We start from the raw sequence: 13,903 nt of genomic DNA on the forward strand, positions 1-13,903 counted from the left end.
AATTCCATTTCCATTGCATTCCATTGTGCATTCCATTGCATTCTGCATTCCATTCCATTCCGTTCCATTATTTGCTCCACTCCATTCCATTCCATCCTCCATTCCATTTTAGTCCATTCTCCATTCCATTCTACTCTTTATTTTATTCTGTTCCATTCCATTCCATTCTCCATTCCATTCCAGTCCATTCTTTGTCCCATTTCATTCCATTGATTCTTCCATTTCATTCCATTCCATTCTCCATTTCATTCCATTCTATTTCACTCCATTCTTGATTCCATTCCATTTTCATTGCATTCTATTGTTCATTTTATTCTGCATTCAATTTCATTCCATTCCATTTGATTCTTCATTTCATTCCACTCTCCATTCCATTCTATTCCATTCCATTCCATTCTTCATTTCGTAGTCCATTCCATTCCATTCTCCCTGTGATTTCATTCAATTCTCCATTTTGTTCCATTCCATTACATTCTATTCTTCATGCCATTCCTTTCCATTCTCCATTCCATTTCACTCTCCTTTCAATTCCATTCTCCATTGTGTTCCATTCCATTGTCCATTGCATTCCATTCGATTCCTTATTCCATTCTCCATGCCATTCCATTCCATTCTCCATTGTATTTTCCATTCCATTTTATTCTCCATTCCAATCAATTCGTGTCCATTCCATTTTATTACATTTGTCATTCCTTTCCATTAAATTCCATTCTCCATTCCATTCTCCTTTCAATTTCATCCTTCACTCCATTCTGTTTCATTCTTAATTCTGTTCCATTTTATTCTTTCTTTCATTCCATTCTCCATTCGATTCCATTCCATTCTCCAATCCTTTCCATTCTATTTTCCATTCAATTCCATGCTCCAGTCTATTCCATTCCATTCCATTCTCCATTCCATTTCATTCCATTCTCCATTCCATTTCATTCCATTCTCCATTCCATTCTTTATTCCATTTTATTTTTCATTCAATTCCATTCCATTCTCCATTTCATTCCATTCCATTCTCCATTTCATTCGATTCCATTGCATTCCATTCTCCATTTCATTCTATTCCATTCTGCATTCCATTCCATTCCATTTCATTCTCCAATCCATTCCATTCTCTTTTCCATTCAATTTTATGCTCCATTACATTCCATTCCTTTCCATTCTCCATTCCATTCTATTCTTCATTCCATTCAATTTCATTCTTCATTCCATTCCATTCTCCATTCCATTCTTTATTCCATTCCATTTTTCATTCCACTTTATTCCATTCTCTATTCTATTCCATTTCATTCTCCATTGCATTCCATTCCATTCTCCATTTCATTCCATTCCCATTCCATTTGATTTCATTTCATTCTCCATTCTATTGCATTCTATTCCATTCTCCATTCCTTTTCATTGCATTCTCCATTCTATTCCATTCCACTTCATTCTCAGTTCCATTCTCCATTTTATTTCATTCCATTCCATCCTATTCTCTCTTCCATTCCATTCCATTCCATTCCATTCTCCATTCTATTCCATTCTCTATTTCATTCCATTCCATTCTACATTCCATTCCATTCCATCTTCCATTCCTTTCCAGTCCTTTGTTCCGTTCCATTCTCCATTCCATTCTATTCTATTCCCTTGCATTCTCCATTCCATTCCATTTTATTTCCATTGCATTCCATTATCCATTCCTTTCCATTCTCTATTTCATTTCATTCCATTCCATTCTCTATTTCATTCCATTCCATTCTTAATTACATTGCATTCTCCATTCAATTCCATTTTCAATTCTATTCTATTTCTTTTCATTCTCCATTCTATTCCATTCCATTCACCATTCCATTCGATTTTATTACATTATATTTTTTGTTCCATTCCATTCCATTCTACATTTCATTCGATTTTATTCCATTCCATTCTTCACTCCATTCTATTCCATTCCATCCCATTCCACTTCATTCTCAGTTCCATTCTCCATTTCATTCCATTACATTCCATCCTATTCTCCATTCCATTCTCCATTCCATTTCATTCCATTCCATTCTCCTTTCCATTCTATTCTCTATTTCATTCCATTCCATTCTCCATTCCATTCCATTCCATCCTCCATTCCTTTCCAGTCCTTTGTTCCATTCCATTTTCCATTCTATTCTATTCCCTTGCATTCTCCGTTCCATTCCATTTTATTTCCATTCCATTCCATTATCCATTCCATTCCATTCTTTATTTCATTTCATTCCATTCCATTCTTTATTTCATTCCATTCTTCATTACATTCCATTCTCCATTCAATTCCATTCCATTTTTCATTCTCAATTCTATTTTATTCCATTCTCCATTCCATTAGATTTTATTCCATTAGACTTTTTGTTCCATTCCATTCTGAATTTCATTCGATTTTATTCCATTCCATTCTTCACTCCATTCTATTCCATTCCATTCCATTCCTTTCCATTCTATTTATTTCATTTCGTTTGATTCTATTTCACTCCATTCCATTTTCTACTAAATTCCATTGCATTCCATTTCATTCTCCATTCCATTTTATTCCATTCTTTATTCCATCTATTTGATTCTATTCCATTCTTCATTCCATTCCATTCCATTCCATTCCTTTTTCTATTCCATTCCATTCTGTTCTTTATTTCATTCATTTCCATTTTTTTCTTTCCATATTATTCTCCATTCCATTCCATTCCATTTCACTGTCCATTCTCCATTCCATTCCATTCTGCTCTCCATTCTCCATTCTGTTCCATCCCGTTAGGCATTCCATTCCATTCCATTCTCCATTTTATCCCATTCCATTTCATTCCATGCAGTTTATTTTCCATTCCATTCCATTTTCCATTCCATTCTTCATTCTGCTCCATTCTCCCTTCCATTCCATTCTCTGTTCCATTCCATTCCATTCTTCATTTCAATTTATTCCATTTTCTATACCTTTCTCCATTCCATTTCATTCCATTCTGCAGTCTATTCCATTCCATCCTTTATTCCGTTCCAGTCTAATCTCCATTCCATTGCATTTCATTTCATTCTCCATTCCATGCCATTCCATTCCAATCTCCATTTTATTTCATTATATTCCATTGCATTCTCCATTCCATTCCATTTCCATTGCATTCCATTGTCCCTTCCATTCCATTCTTCATTCCATTCCATTCCATTCTTTATTCCATTCCATTCTCCATTCCATTCCATTTTCAATTCCATTCCATTCCATTCCATTCTCCATTTTATTTCATTCTCGATTCCATTCAGTTCCATTTTATTCTCCATTCCATTCCATTCTTCATTCCATTCCATTCTCCATTTCATTCTTCATTGTATTTTCCATTCCATTCCATTCTCCATTCCTTTTCATTTCATTCCATTCTCCATTCCATTCCATTTCATTGCATTCTCCATTCCATTCTTCATTCCACTCTTCATTCCATTTTATTCTTCATTCCATTCTTCATTCCATTTCATTCTCTGTTCCATTTCATTCTCCATTCCATTCCATTCCATTCTCCATTCCATTCCATTCCATTCTTCATTCCATTCCATTCCATTCCATTCTCCATTCCATTGCATTCTCCGTTTCATTCCTTTCCATTCCATTCTCCATTCCACTCTCCATTCAATTCAATTCTCCATTGCATTCCATTCCATTCTCCATTCCATTTTATTCCTTTACATTCTCCATTTTATTCCATTCCATTTTATTCTTTCCATTCCATTCCATTTTTCATCCCATTTTATTATATTCTCCATTCCATTGCATTCTCCATTCCATTCAATTCCATTTCATTCTCCATTCCACTCTCCATTCAATTCTCCATTGCATTCCATTCCATTCCATTCTCCATTCCATTCCATTCTCCATTCCATTCCATTCCATTCTCCATTCCATTCCATTCCATTCTTCATTCCATTTTATTCCTTTACATTCTCCATTTTATTCCATTCCATTCCATTCCATTCTCCAGTCAATTTTATTCCATTCCATTCTCTGTTCCATTCCTTTCCATTCCATTCCATTGTCCATTCCATTCCATTCTCCACTTTATACCATTCCATTCTCCATTCCATTCCTTTCCATTCCAAACTCCATTCCATTCAATTCCATTCTCAATTCCAGTCCATTCCAATCCATTCTATTTTCCATTCCATTCCAATCTATTCTCCATTCCATCCCATTTCATTCCATTTTATTCATTTATCCATTTTATTCCATTCCATTCCTACCCATTCTCTGTTCCATTCTATTCTCAATTTCATTTCACTCCATTCTTTATTCCATTCCATTCCCTTCCATTCTACATTCCATTCCATTCTCCATTTTATACAATTCTCCATTTCATTCATTCTCCATTCCATTTCATTCTCCATTCCATTCTATTTTCCATTCCATTCTCCATTCCATTCCATTCTTCCTTCCATTTCATTCTCCATTCCATTCCATTTTCCACTCCATTCTCTATTCCATTCCATTCCATGCCATTCTCCATTTTATTCTTCATTCTGTTCCATTTTATTCCATTCTCCATTCCTTTTCTTTTCATTCTATTATGTTCCATCCCATTCTCCATTCCATTTCATTCTCGATTCCATTCTATTCCATTCTTAATTCCTTTCCATTCCATTCTCCACCCCACTGCATTCCATTCCATTCTCCATGCCATTCTTTCCCATTCTTCATTCTATTCCATTCCATTTCATTCTGCCCTCCATTCCACTCCAATTGTTTATTTTATTCCATTGCATTCTCCATCCATTCCATTCCTTTCCATTCTTCATTCCATTCCATTCTCCATTCCATTCCATTCCTTTCCATTCTCCATTCCATTCCTTTCTTCATTTCATTCCATTCCATTTAACTCTATTCTCCATTTCATTCTATTCTATTCCATTCCATTCTTCATTGCATTCCATTCTCCATACCATTCTATTCCATTCCATTCTCTATTTAATTTCATTCCATTCCATCCTCCATTCCAGTCCATTCCATTCTCCATTCCATTTCCATTGCTTTGCATTGTCCATTCCATTCCATTCCATTCTCCATTCCATTCCTTTCCATTCCATTCTCAATTCCGTTCCATTCTCCATTCCATTCCATTTTCAATTCTATTTTATTGTTCCATTCTCCATTCCATTGTTCATTCCATTCCATCCCATTCCATTCCTCGTTCCATTCCATTACATTCTGTATTCCGTTCGTTTCCATTCCATTCTTCACTTTTTTCCATTCCATTCCATTCTCCATTTAATTCCATTCCATTCTCCATTCCATTTTATTCTATCTTATTTCATTCCATTTTCCATTCCATTCTTCATTCCATTTTATTCCATTCTCCATTCCATCTATTCAATTCTATTCCATTCTCCAACCTATTCAATTTTTTTATTCCATTCCATTTGATTATTTATTCCATTCCATTCTCCTTTCCTTTCTATTTCATTCTCCATTCCATTCCATTCCGTTCCACTCTCCATTCTCCATCCATTCCATTCCACTTTCCATTCTTCATTCTATTCCATTCCATTATGCATTCAGATCCATTCCATTCTCCATTCCATCTCATTCCATTCCATTCTTTATTCCATTCCATTTCATTCTCCATTCCATTCCATTCTCCATTCCATTCCATTTTCCATTCCATTCCTCATTCCATTCTATTCTCCATTCCATTTTCTTCTGCATTCCATTCCATTCTCCATTCCATTCTCCATTCCATTCCATTCTCCACTCCATTCCATTCTTCATTTCTTTCCATTTCATTACATTCCATTCTCCATTCCATTCCAATCCATTCCACTTTCCATTCTTCATTCTATTCCATTCCATTATGCATTCAGATCCATTTCATTCTCCATTCCATTTCATTCTCCATTCCATTCCATTTTCCATTCCATTCCTCATTCCATTCTATCCTCCATTCCATTTTCTTCTCCATTCCATTCCATTTTCCATTCCATTCTCCATTCCATTCCATTCATTTCTTTCCATTTCATTACATTCCATTCTCCATTCCATTCCAATCCATTCCATTCCACTTAATTCCATTCCATTCTCCATTCCATTCCTTTCCATTCTCCATTCCATTCAGTTCCATTCTTCCTTCCATTCCATTCCATTCTTCATTCCATTGCATTCCATTCCATTCTCCATTTCATTCTTCATTCCATTCCATTCTATTCAATTTTTCATTCCATTCCATTCCATTCTATTCTCCATTCCATTCCATTCTTCATTCCATTCCATTTCATTGTCCATTCCATTCCTTTCTATTTTTCATTCTATTCCATCCCATTCTCCATTCCATTCTCCATCCCATTCCATTCCATTCTTCATTCCATTCCATTACATTCCATCCCATTCTCCATTCCATTCCATTCTCCCTTTCATTCTATTATATTCCATTCTCCATTCCATTCCATTCCATTCTCCACTCCATTCCATTCTCCATTCCGTTCCGTTCCATTCCATTCTCCATTCCATTTTTTTCCATTCCATTTCATTCCATTCCTTTCCATTCCATTCATTCAAGATGCTCAAATTCTGCCAAGCCTCCCACTATTTAGCCATAGCATCTCATAGTGGGGCTGTCCATCTTCTCAGAATTGAGGCTTTTAAGCTACCCAAGTCTCTTTTTTTTTTTTTTTTTTTTTTTTTTTTTGAGACGGAGTTTCGCTCTTGTTACCCAGGCTGGAGTGCAATGGCGCGATCTCGGCTCACCGCAACCTCCGCCCCCTGGGTTCAGGCAATTCTCCTGCCTCAGCCTCCTGAGTAGCTGGGATTACAGGCACGAGCCACCATGCCCAGCTAATTTTTTGTATTTTTAGTAGAGACGGGGTTTCACCATGTCGACCAGGATGGTCTCGAACTCTCGACCTCGTGATCCACCCGCCTCGGCCTCCCAAAGTGCTGGGATTACAGGCTTGAGCCACTGCGCCCGGCCGCTACCCAAGTCTCTTAACATCCATCCTCTACAAAGCACGTATCTATCTGTTGTGTTTTTTCAAGATCGTATTTCCTGCACTACAGTACCTTAACTCTCCTTCCTACCCTGCAGTGTAGTTGGGATCAGCTGATGTCCTCTTACATTACACTTCTACCTTCCCGAAATAAAATCCTAAATGTTTTCTTTCACACCTACAGTGTCCTTGAGATTTCCCGTAGGGTCCCTGGAAAATCACTTAGGGTTTGTTCTTTCATCTTTAAAAAAAATAAAAAAATAAAAAAATAAAAATAAAAAAAAGAGAGGTACTAGGAGTATTTCAGCTTAACAGATATGTTATTAATAAATTGTATGGGAAGGTTTTGAGTTAGGAGGCAGGATTAGACTCTGGAGGTGGAGACTTGGACAAGAACCAGATTGAGGACTAGCTAAAACAGGGCCAAGGTGAAGCAGCTCTCCCTAAGACATGCCCACTAATGTGCCACATCAGTTTATCACTTCCATGGCAACACTCAAGAGGTTACTGCCCCTTTCTGTGGCAACCACCCAATGACCCAGAAGTTACCACCCTTTTCTAGAAATTTCTGTATAACTCACCCCTTAATTTGCATATAATTAAAAGTGGATATAAATATGACTGTAGAAATGCCTGTGAGCTGCTACTCTGGCACACTGCCTATGGGGTAGCTCACTTTGTAAAAAGCAGCATTTCCACTGCTGCTGTGCACTGCTGCTTCTATAAAAGTTGCTATCTCACCCCAACGGCTCACCCTTGAATTCTTTCCTGGACAAGCCAACAACCTTCCTGGGCTAAGCCCCAATTTGGGGGCTCACTTGCCCTGCATCACTTTGTCAAATCAGAAGAGATGCTTTTATTTGGGTAGAGTATTTTTTATCTGTTTGTTTGAGACAGTCTTGCTCTGTCCCCCAGGCTGGAATGCAGTGGTGTGATCTCAGCTCACTGCAACCTCCACCTCCCAGGTTCAAGCAATTCTCCTCCCTCAGCCTCCCGAGTAGCTGGGACTACAGGCATCTACCACAATGCCCAGCTAATTTTTGTATTTTTAGTAGAGATGGGGTTTTATTATATTGGCCAGACTGGTCTTGAACTCCTGACCTCGTGATCCACCCCCATTGGCCTCCCAAAGTGCTGGGATTACAAGTGTGAGCCACCATGACTGGTCTTTTTTTTTTTTTTTTTTGAGATGGAGTCACTCTGTCATTGCAGTGGTGCGATCTCAGCTCACTGCAACCTCTGCTTCCTGAGTTCAAGCGATTCTCCTGCCTCAGCCTCCCAAGTAGCTGGGATTACAGGCATGTGCCACTATGCTCAGCTAATTTTTGTACTTTCAGTAGAGATGGGGTTTTGCCATGTTGGCTAGGTTGGTCTCAAACTTCTGATCTCAGCTTCTCAACGTGCTAGAGTTACAAGCCTGAGCCACTGTACCCAGCCTGGGCAGACTAACATAAAATTTTCAGAAATTTCTAGACAATCATCAACATCTTTGCTGTCTATGATATGTTGTTTATGATTCCTGGTGCTGCTTTGTCTAATATAACACAAAACAATTTAGCATTATCAGTTATAATTTGTAAGTTTTAAAAATATTAATTTGGTTGCAACTTTAATTCTCTAATTTGAATCTACCATCTTCTGGGCCAAGGTTTTTAACTGAAGATTCACATCACTTACTACGGAGTTTTATTAATATATAGGTATTTAAGACCTAATCCAGATTTGCTGAATCTCTTTCCTCAAGTCAAATAAAAACAAGCCCAGACTAAGTAAAGAGACTTTATTCGAAGGGTTATTGCAAGGGGGTGTGGTAAGGGACTATTGCCAGGGGGAGGTTGCTCTGACCATAAGATCTGCGTGTCTCAAGGGTTGGGCAAAGGGCTTTTCTTTTGTAGAGGAGAGTAAATAAGGCTAGAAAGATCCAGGTATGGGAAAGCAGAATGGGAGGGTGTCATGACATGATGGCAGACCCAAGAATGTCTTATCCCAAAGCCAGTCTATCTTTCTTTCCCTTTTTTTTTTTTTTTTTTTTTTCTGTCTTCTTGAGACAGTCTCACTCTGTCAGCAAGTCTGGAGTGCAGTGGCATGAATATGGCTCACTGCAGCCTCAACCTCCTGGGCTCAAGTGATTCTCCTACCTCAGACTCCTGAGTAGCTGGGTCTACAGGCATGCACTACTACACCTGGCCAATTTTTAAATATTTTGTAGAGATGGAGTCTTCCTTTGTTGCCCAGGCTGTTGTTGGATTCCTGGGTTCAAGGGATCCTCCAGTCTTGGTTTCCCAAACTGCAGGGATCAGAGGTGTGATCCATTGCACCTAGCCCAGTCTGTTTTCAGAAGTAACAGGGCTATCTGCTGGCTCAGGCTGAGGGTGAGCCAATGCTTAGGAGCCTTGGGAGAAGGAGAGAATATGAACCAAAGATTTTGATTTTATTTCCATTTGTTCAATGGGGACAAAAGAGTTCAGCTAATCATTTATGAGGCAAAGAATGGGAATTTGGAGAGTCTGTCTGACCTGGTCATGAGTAAACAAGGGGCATCTAGGATTCTTATCCAAGTTATATAGAGAAGGGTGGTCTTCACAATAAGCTGCTTCCTGGAAGGCAGAGTGGGGGGATTTCTCAGCCTTTGCCATTTTCCAGAAACTTAACATTGCCATTGGTATATTCCAACTATATATTTGGTTTATTTATGATATATTGTTGCTCAGGTTTGTTGTTTTGTATCTTGAGATTTTTTTTCCCTGAAAAGGTTATGTTTATTAATTTTTGCAAATTAGATGTAACATCTTTTCTTTGAAAATGGGGTTAATTATATTTGTAGACATTTTGCCTAATAATGTTTTGACTGACTTCATTTTATTTTGCATGCCCCAGAAACAGCAAATATTATGAGTTGCATTATCTTTGTAATGAACTCTCATCACACCTTTCACTTTTGATGATTATAAGCAATATGTTAACCACAGTCATTTTAAGTTTTCTCTTATCTACCAGTAGTGTTCTGTTTTACTCTGATACTTCTCTGAAAGGACTTGAAATCACCTACAGGTCAGGGTGCTTTGTCTTCAATAAAGGAGGACTGTCTCAGAGCTCTGTGGAAAAGGACTATGCCAGGTACCTTTGGGTACAGACTTCTGATGGCACTGCTTAAGCCACATAATTGGACTGAGTCAGGATTTCTAGAACTCTGAGAAACAAATGGATTCATGAGACTGCTAACCTAAGATTGAGCAGAGCAGGAATTAATGACATAGGACTGAATGAACTTATGGGAGATGGTTGTGGGTTTTGCTAGGAATATTGTTGTTTTAATGTTCTGTTTTCTGAATATATAAAGAGCTCCTTTATTTTAAGCTATCCATAAGTCATAACAATTTAGTAGACTATATTCTTGTAAACTAAAATGAACATTTGGGCATTGGTCTATTCTCACACTGCTATAAAGAACTACCTGAGACTGGATAATCTATGAAGAAAAGAGGTTTGACTCACAGTTCAGCAGGCTGTATAGGAAGCATGGCTGGGAGGCCTCAGGAAACTTATAATCGTGGCAGAAAGCCAAGGGGAAGCAAGCACATCTTACCATGGTGGCAGGAGAGAGAGAGCGAGCAAAGGGGGAAGTGCCACATGCTCTCAAACAAACAGATCTTGTGAGAACTCACTATCACAAGAACAGCCAGGGGAAAATCTGCCCTTATGATCCAATCATCTCCCACCAGGCCCCTCTGCTGACATGTGCTGATTACAATTTCACATGAAATTTAGGTGGGGACACAGAACCAAACCATATCAATTTGCAAATGTTGTATTTTTCCTTTTTTTATTAGTATTTTTTTCTTTTTTATTTTATTGCATTTTATTTTTTTAATTTTTTGTATCTTTTATTAGAGTTTTTAGTTTTCCATAAGCTCACACTGTACACATTTTATTACATGTATACCCAAATATTTCAATTTTGGAGTTATTTTAAATGATGTTTAAAAATTTTCTGTTTCCCAGTCTGCATTTCTACTATACAGAAATACACTTGATTAGAATAGCAAAATAACTCAATGAAGAAAAATCGTCTTTTCAGCTAATGAGGCAGAGACACTGGAATGATATTGGACTGTTGCTTTACACCATATTTTAAAAAACTCAAAATGTATTAAAAACCTAAAAGTTGGAAATAGTACTATAAAACTCTAACAGTTATGGCACCAAAAGCAAAGCCACCAAAAAAAAAAAAAAAAAAGAAAGAAAGAAAGAAAGAAACTAGGCTTTATGAAAATTTCCATTTTTGGTACATCAAAGGACACTATAATAAGTGAAAAATCAACCCACAGGATGGGAAAAATATTTGCAAATCATACACCTGGCCAGGTTCTAGTGTCCATCACATCAGAATATGTAAAGAACTCTTGCAATCTGTGGTAGACAGAATAATGGTCCCTAAACATGTCTGTGTCCTAATCCCTGGAATCTGAATACATTACATCACATGGCAAATGGGACTTTGGATATGATGAAGTTCAGGACCATGAGATGGGAAGATGATCTTGAATTATCTGGTGGGCCCAGAGTCATCAATGAGGTTCATAAAAGAGAGAAACAGTAAGATCAGAGGCAGAGAAGGAGATTTGACAGTGAAAGCAGAGGTCAAAGTTGTGTAGGCGTGGATGAGGGAGAGTGGGTAGCTTTAAGAGGCAGAAAATGTCTTGGTCTCTCTTTGAGCCTCCAGAAACTCTTCAACCACCATTCTAGAAGCATTCTGCTCCTTTGACAACCTGACTTTTTTGAACTTAAGGCCTTCACAACTGTAAGATAATAGAATTTTTTAAAGAAAGAAATACTCTTTTTTTTTTTTTTAATAAGAAAAAGAATAAAGAAGAGGAAGAAAGAGAAAGAGGAAGAGGGAGAGAGGATGGGGGTATTGCTTTATTGCCCGGGCTAGAATGCAATCTAAATATGGGTATGCCTATAATTGTCCTTAATAATGGAGACATGAAAGAAAATGAGGGAAGAGAATAACAAACAAGCATTTTAGGTTTGGGGGTACATGTGAAGAACATGCAAGATTGTTGCATAGGTACACATGTGGCAGTGTGATTTGCTGCGTTCCTCCCCATCACCTTTATCTGGCATTTCTCCCCATAGTATCTCTCCCCAACTCCCCACCCCCACTGTCCCTCCCCTATTTCCCCCCAACAGACCCCAGTGTGTAGTGCTCCCCTCCCTGTGTCCATGTGTTCTCATCGTTCAACACCCGCCTATGAGTGAGAACATGTGGTGTTTGATCTGCTCCTGTGTCAGTTTGCTGAGAATGATGGTTTCCAGGTTCATCCATATCCCTACAAAGGACACGAACTCATCGTTTCTGATGGCTGCATAATATTCCATGGTGTATATGTGCCACATTTTCTCTGTCCAGTCTATCATTGATGGGCATTTGGGTTGGTTCCAGGTCTTTGCTATTGTAAACAGTGCTGCAGTGAACATTCGTGTGCATGTGTCCTCAGATTTATAAGAAAAAAAACAAGCTCATTCAAAAGTGGGCAAAGGATATGAACAGATACTTTACAAAAGAAGACATACAGGAGGCCAACAAACATATGAAAAAATGCTCATCATCACTGGTCATCAGAGAAATGCAAATCAAAAATACATTGAGATACCATCTCACGCCAGTTAGAATGGTGATCATTTAAAAATCTGGAGACAACGGATGCTGGAGAGGATGTGGAGAAATAGGAATACTTTTACACTGTTGATGGGAGTGCAAATGGTGTATTTTTATTATTGCCTGGTCTTTCCAGAATTTGGAAACTCTGAGTATTCTTAATTTCATCGCAATGTAATTATTTGCACAGGCTCGATAAGAATCTGTCCTCCTTATTCACAGGACAGAACTGGAAAAATTGGTTATGCAACAAAGGCTTTTAAATCTTTTGTCGGGCCGGGCGTGGTGGCTCAAGCCTGTAATCCCAGCACTTTGGGAGGCCGAGGCAGGTGGATCACGAGGTTGAGAGATCGAGACCATCCTGGTCAACATGGTGAAACCCCGTCTCTACTAAAAATACAAAAAATTAGCTGGGCATGGTGGCACGTGCCTGTAATCCCAGCTACTCAGGAGGCTGAGGCAGGAGAATTGCCTGAACCCGGGAGGCGGAGGTTGCGGTGAGCCGAGATCGCGCCATTGCACTCCAGCCTGGGTAACAACAGCGAAACTCCGTCTCAAAAAAAAAATAGCAATCCGTGGTAATTCTTTTATGTATTCTGGGTATGTGTGTGCCCTTGGTCAAATACATATTACAAATATTTTATCTGAGTTTGTAATGTGTCTTTTTTTTTTTTTTTTTTTTGTGAGACGGAGTCTTGCTCTGCCACCAGGCTAGAGTGCAGTGGTGCAATCTGAGCTCACTGCAACCTCTGCCTCCTGGGTTCAAGTGATTCTTCTGCCTCCGCCTCCCGAGTAGCTGGGACCATAGGCATGCGCCACCATGTCCAGCTAATTTTTTTGTATTTTTAGTAGAGACGGGGTTTCACCATGTTGGCCAGGATGGTCTCAATCGCTTGACCTTGTGATCTGATCGCCTCGGCCTCCCAAAGTGCTGGGATTACAGGCATGAGCCACCGCGCCCAGCGTGATATGTCTATTCTTTTCTCACTTTTATTTTTAGAGATAGGGTCTTGCACAAGCTGGAGTTCACCCATGGTGCCCGGCGGCCTTGAATTCCTGGACTCAAGAGATCCTCCCACCTCAGTATCCCAAATTGCTTGGATTACAGGCATGAGCCACTGCACTCTGCCTACTTTTATTATTTTTAACTGGCACATAAATATATATGTATTTATGGGGTACAGTACAATATTTCAAGACATGTATACAATGTGTATGATCAAATCAGTTTAATTAGCATATCCATTACCTCAAACATTTCCTATTTATGTTGGTAATATTCAAAATCTGTCT

The 13,903-nt window shown here is 38.5% G+C and overlaps 1 protein-coding gene across 14 annotated transcripts in view; it reads right to left on the reverse strand.

The window, feature by feature from the left end:
* Positions 1 to 136: 136 nt before the first annotated feature.
* The window catches only part of KANSL3 (KAT8 regulatory NSL complex subunit 3), a 69,264-nt gene continuing 55,497 nt past the window's right edge, over positions 137 to 13,903 (reverse strand). For all 14 annotated transcript variants that reach the window (XM_074403563.1, XM_003941272.3, XM_074403552.1 and 11 more), the window contains one exon: positions 137 to 13,903. This exon is cut by the window's right edge. The gene's annotated coding sequence lies outside the window, so the exon portion shown is untranslated.

Source organism: Saimiri boliviensis, chromosome 1 (assembly GCF_048565385.1).
Source record: "Saimiri boliviensis isolate mSaiBol1 chromosome 1, mSaiBol1.pri, whole genome shotgun sequence".
NCBI lineage: Eukaryota > Metazoa > Chordata > Mammalia > Primates > Cebidae > Saimiri > Saimiri boliviensis.